We start from the raw sequence: 5814 nt of genomic DNA, 5'->3' as shown, positions 1-5814 counted from the left end.
GTGCTATAACATTTTATTATTGGAGCAGAGTGAAATCCGTCACATATTACTCATGTCACTTTTACATCACAAATACTTCTCAGGTTACAGACATATAAGATTATTAATAACTAGATGGTGGCCCGATTCTAACACATCGGATATTCTAGAATATGTATGTAGATTGTTTGCTAAGATTCTGCGCCAATATCACTGATTGCAGCAAATCCGTGCAGCAGGAGATGACCCGTGGCAACTGTCGGAAGATCAGCGGCCAGCGCCGCAGATCTCCCGATGGTAGTGGTGGCGTGCGTCGTTCAAATTCCACTCCAATTCGCGGCCGAACTGCACCTGTCGCTGATTGGTTGCGGCCAGCCGGGCGAGACCAATCAGCGACACGGGATTTCCGTTACAGAGAGACAGACAGACAGAATTAGACGATTATATAGTAGATTAGTAATAAGCTGTAATATCATTCCTATAAAGATGCAACAAATCCATGTCCAGTAATATTCTCAGGGCACAGGACACTTCCTACCAATTGCACACATCTCAGTGTTGGAGCTGAGGGGCGCCATCCTGTGATTGATGGATAAATGTCTGACATTTTACTACCTCTTCCATAAATGGCGTTCAGCACCCAATAACCTGTCCACACCCCCCTTTTTGTGAAGAAGCATCTGCGAAACGGCGCTCTTTGGGCGTGAGGGAGCTGCCCCTGCACACCATCCCCTGTGCACAGCTGTGTGTTATTCTCTTCAGCAGCAGCCAGGTAGCCTTCTAATATACTATGCCTCTTCCTTTCTCCCACATTATCATGGTGGTATATCAATTGTTTAGGGCTGAGCTCACTCCCCAGTATGGAATGGCAAACATTGTCTTGCACTACTGGTGACATAATATAACCGCCTCATTTATTTCTTTAAGGGTACCCAGATATTTTTTGTACTTCATTTATTCTCTGTACTTGCTGCTATATACTTGCACTGTGCACTTTAGCTATTTAGCCTGTTTATTTATATTCCTTTTCATCAACTTAGGATTAATTTAGACATACCTACAACATTGTGCTGATATGTCAACAAGTTGATAAACTAATGTTGGGCACAGTCTCCCCCTGCATTTGGAGGTTCCCCTTTTGTCTTTTACATCACGTATTTTATTTATTTATAATTAAAAATATATGTTTTAATCTTAAATGGTATGGTGCCATAAAAGAAGGAGGTGAGAAGACTTAAGAATGTTATTAATTTTATTACCTCTGTAAGAAACACAACATTATTGGGAATGTGAAATCCCTATAAAGATGGCGCTTATCAGACTGCAGATCCCTGCGAGTATGTAGGTGTAAGGGAACCTGCCATGTAATATAAGGCTAATAACATGCAGATATGGGGCTAATCTGCAGGCTAATAGCGCTCTGACACCGTGCGTCCCCCGCACTGAGAGCCCCGCTGCCAGGAGCACATGGATGTTATTCCCCCAGGCAGTATTAGGGTCTCAGTCACCGCTCTGTGCATATGAAATGGTGAAATAATGTTTGTTTCCTTCTCCGATTCCTTCACAGTCTCCATCATCTTCCAATGTTACAGGTCTCCTTTATCATGTAGAAATAAATAGAGAAGAAATATTTGGCCACAATGATCAAAGGTATGTGTGGAGAAAAAAGGGCACAAAATTTCAGGAAAAGAACATCCTGCCGACCATGAAGCATGGGGGAGGATCAATCATGGTTTGGGGTTATGTTGCAGCCATTGGCACGGGGAACATTTCATGGGTAGAGAGAAGAATGGATTCAATTAAATGAAATTTCAACAAATTCTTGGTGCAAACATAACACCATCTGTAAAAAAGCTGAAGGTGAGAAGAGGATGGCTTCTACAAATGGATAATGATCCTAAACACATCAAAATCCAAAATAGAGAACCTCAAAAGGCGCAAGCTGAAGGTTTTACATTGGCCCTCACAGTCCCCTGATCTGAACATCATTGAAAATCTGTGGCTAGACCTCAAAATAGCAGAGGATGCAAGACGACCCAGGAATCTCACAGAACTGGGAGAGATTTCCCAGGAAGAATGGAGGAAAATCCATCAAACAGGAACCAAAAGACTCTTGTCTGGTTACAAAAAGCATCTACAATCTGTGATACTTTCAAAAGGGGGCGCTACTAGGTACTAACCATAAATACTCATGGAAAAACAATGCATGCTTAGACTGTCATCTAATAGCAGAACATGCTAAATCGTAATAAGCATACTACCAGACTGTATGTACAAGGGGATAATGGCCAATGTATTATCACACCCAAAGAAAAACCGATCCAACATCCCAAATATTTATGTAACGTAGAAAAGTTTATTTATTAATAGCTAAATCAGGTACAAGGAGAGAAGGGATGGATAAAACATGCATGCCTGCACGGGCATGGGCGCACAAACAAGGATCACCAATCCATGTGGTAATAGAATCACTGTCATTTATGGATTTATTGCTAACCATAAGAGCTTACACTCTACAGGAGAAAGAGAGACAGAGAGGGATGGGGAGAGAGAGAGAGAGAGAGGACCCCGTTGACCATAAGAGCTTACAGTCTACAGGAGAGAGTGAGAGAGAGGACCCCGTTGACCATAAGAGCTTACAGTCTACAGGAGAGAGCGAGAGAGAGGACCTCACTGACCATAAGAGCTTACACTCTACAAGAGAGAGAGAACCCCACTAACCATAAGAGCTTACACTCTACAGGAGAGAGAGGACCTCACTGACCATAAGAGCTTACACTCTACAGGAGAGAGAGAGGACCTCACTGACCATAAGAGCTTACACTGTACAGGAGAGAGAGAGGACCCCACTGACCATAAGAGCTTACACTGTACAGGAGAGAGAGAACCCCACTGACCATAAGAGCTTACACTGTACAGGAGAGAGAGAGGACCCTGCTGACCATAAGAGCTTACACTGTACAGGAGAGAGAGAACCCCACTGACCATAAGAGCTTACACTGTACAGGTGAGAGAGAGGACCTCACTGACCATAAGAGCTTACACTCTACAGGAGAGAGGGCCTCACTGACCATAAGAGTTTACACTGTACAGGAGAGAGAGAACCCCACTGACCATAAGAGCTTACACTGTACAGGAGAGAGAGAGGACCCCACTGACCATAAGAGCTTACACTGTACAGGTGAGAGAGAGGGCCTCGCTGACCATAAGAGTTTACACTGTACAGGTGAGAGAGGACCTCACTGACCATAAGAGCTTACACTCTACAGGAGAGAGGGCCTCACTGACCATAAGAGTTTACACTGTACTGGAGAGAGAGAACCCCACTGACCATAAGAGCTTACACTGTACAGGAGAGAGAGAGGAGCCCACTGACCATAAGAGCTTACACTGTACAGGAGAGAGAGAGAGGACCTCACTGACCATAAGAGCTTACACTGTACAGGTGAGAGAGAGGACCTCACTGACCATAAGAGCTTACACTGTACAGGTGAGAGAGAGGACCTCACTGACCATAAGAGCTTACACTGTACAGGTGAGAGAGAGGACCTCACTGACCATAAGAGCTTACACTGTACAGGTGAGAGAGAGGACCTCACTGACCATAAGAGCTTACACTGTACAGGAGAGAGAGAACCTCACTGACCATAAGAGTTTACACTGTACAGGAGAGAGAGAACCCCACTGACCATAAGAGCTTACACTGTACAGGTGAGAGAGAGGACCTCACTGACCATAAGAGCTTACACTCTACAGGAGAGAGGGCCTCACTGACCATAAGAGTTTACACTGTACTGGAGAGAGAGAACCCCACTGACCATAAGAGCTTACACTGTACAGGAGAGAGAGAGGACCCCACTGACCATAAGAGCTTACACTGTACAGGGGAGAGAGAGAGGTCCTAGCTGACCATAAGAGTTTACACTGTACAGGAGAGAGAGAGGACCTCACTGACCATAAGAGTTTACACTGTACTGGAGAGAGAGAACCCCACTGACCATAAGAGCTTACACTGTACAGGAGAGAGAGAGGACCCCGCTGACCATAAGAGCTTACACTGTACAGGAGAGAGAGAGGACCTCACTGACCATAAGAGCTTACACTCTACAGGAGAGAGAGAGAACCTCACTGACCATAAGAGCTTACACTCTACAGGAGAGAGAGAGAACCTCACTGACTATAAGAGCTTACACCACTGTACCAGATAGGATAATCCACCAGATGTCATAGCTGTGGGGCGTTTTTAAAAGGTCCACGTGGACACGCTGCAATACATTGTCCTGCTCTCTGATGTTACGGCAGTGCGGGGAATGGTGTCGGGCAAGTTTTTTTTATTTGTGAACCACTAATCACATTTTAGAGTATGAATTCATGTGAAACCATGAATTTCAGGAAATCGGACTCACACTCGATCCTCTGTGGTTTGATCCACTCATATGTAATATATTATATGCATATATACCCCTTTCCCACCTTAGACGTATAGATACATCCAAGGTCGCCTCCTCCTGTTGCTGCAGGCTCCAACAGCAGCTGGTGAAATCACGATCCACCTGCAGCTATTAACGTGTTAAATGCCGCTGTCAATCTCTGGCATTTACCATGATCGTGCCGGAAGCCTGCCACAAACCCCGCCCATCGGCTCACGTGTCACATGACTGTGGGTCGCCGATGGGTTGTTATGACAACCCGGGGTCTGCAGGAGTCCCCTGTGGTTGTCATTGTCTGATAGCTATGAGCGCCCCACAGTGGTCGGTGCACATAGCTGTTGAGCATTTTAGTTACACATAGCAGGGCTAAAGGCCCTTCTATGTGTGGAACAAGCGATCAGAAGATCGCAGCTTCAAGTCTCTTAAGGGGACTATTAAAGCAAGTAATAAACTGTTTTAAAAATATTAAAAAATAAAGAAATAAATAAAAGTTTATATCACCCCCCATTCCCAATAAAACATTGAATAAAATATTCACATATTCGGTATCGCCGTGTTCAGATTCGCCTGATCTATCAATATATAAAAATTATTAATCCGATTGGTAATTGACGTAACGAGAGAAAAATCAACTCTGCAGAATTACGTTTTTTTGGTCGCCGCAATATTGGATTACAATGCAATAACGGGCGATCAAAAGATCGTATCTGCACCAAAATGGTATCAGTAAAAATGTCAGCTCAGCGCGCAAAAAATAAGCGCTCACTCAACCCGAGATCACGAAAAATGGAGACGCTACGGGTATCGGGAAATGGGGACTTTTTTTTAGAAATATTGGATTTTTTTAAATAAAAAAAGAACCTAGACATGTTTGGTATGTACAAATTCGTAATGACCTGGAGAATCATAATGGCAGGTCAGTTTTACCATTTGGTGAATATGGTAAAAAAAATGAATTAAAAACAGTTGTGGAATTGCATTTTTTTTGCAATTTCACCGCAGTTTGAATTTTTTGCCATTTTGCAGTACACTATATGGCAAAACCAATGGTGTCAATCAAAAGGACAGCTCATCCCGCAAAAAAAAACAAGCCCTACACGGCCATATTGAAGAAAAATAACAACGTTATGGCTCTGGGAAGAAGGGGAGCAAAAAAAAGGAACATTAAATATGAAAACTCCCAAGGTGGTGAAGGGGTTAATTGATGTGATCTACTGGGTCACTTTATTATTATTGTGGAATTACAATTTGTTTTTCACTGTTTCACTTCACTTGGGATTATTTTCTCCCCATTCTTCAGCACATTATGTGGTAACATGAAGGGAGACTTTCATAATTACATTTCATCCTGCAAAAATCCGTCCTTCATGGGGAAATAATGTTTTATGGTATTTGGGCAGAAAAA

This window comes from Dendrobates tinctorius, unplaced genomic scaffold, assembly GCF_039654945.1.
Source record: "Dendrobates tinctorius isolate UK_male_01 unplaced genomic scaffold, ASM3965494v1 ptg000192l, whole genome shotgun sequence".
Classification (NCBI taxonomy): Eukaryota; Metazoa; Chordata; class Amphibia; order Anura; family Dendrobatidae; genus Dendrobates; species Dendrobates tinctorius.
This window is presented reverse-complemented; position numbering follows the sequence as displayed.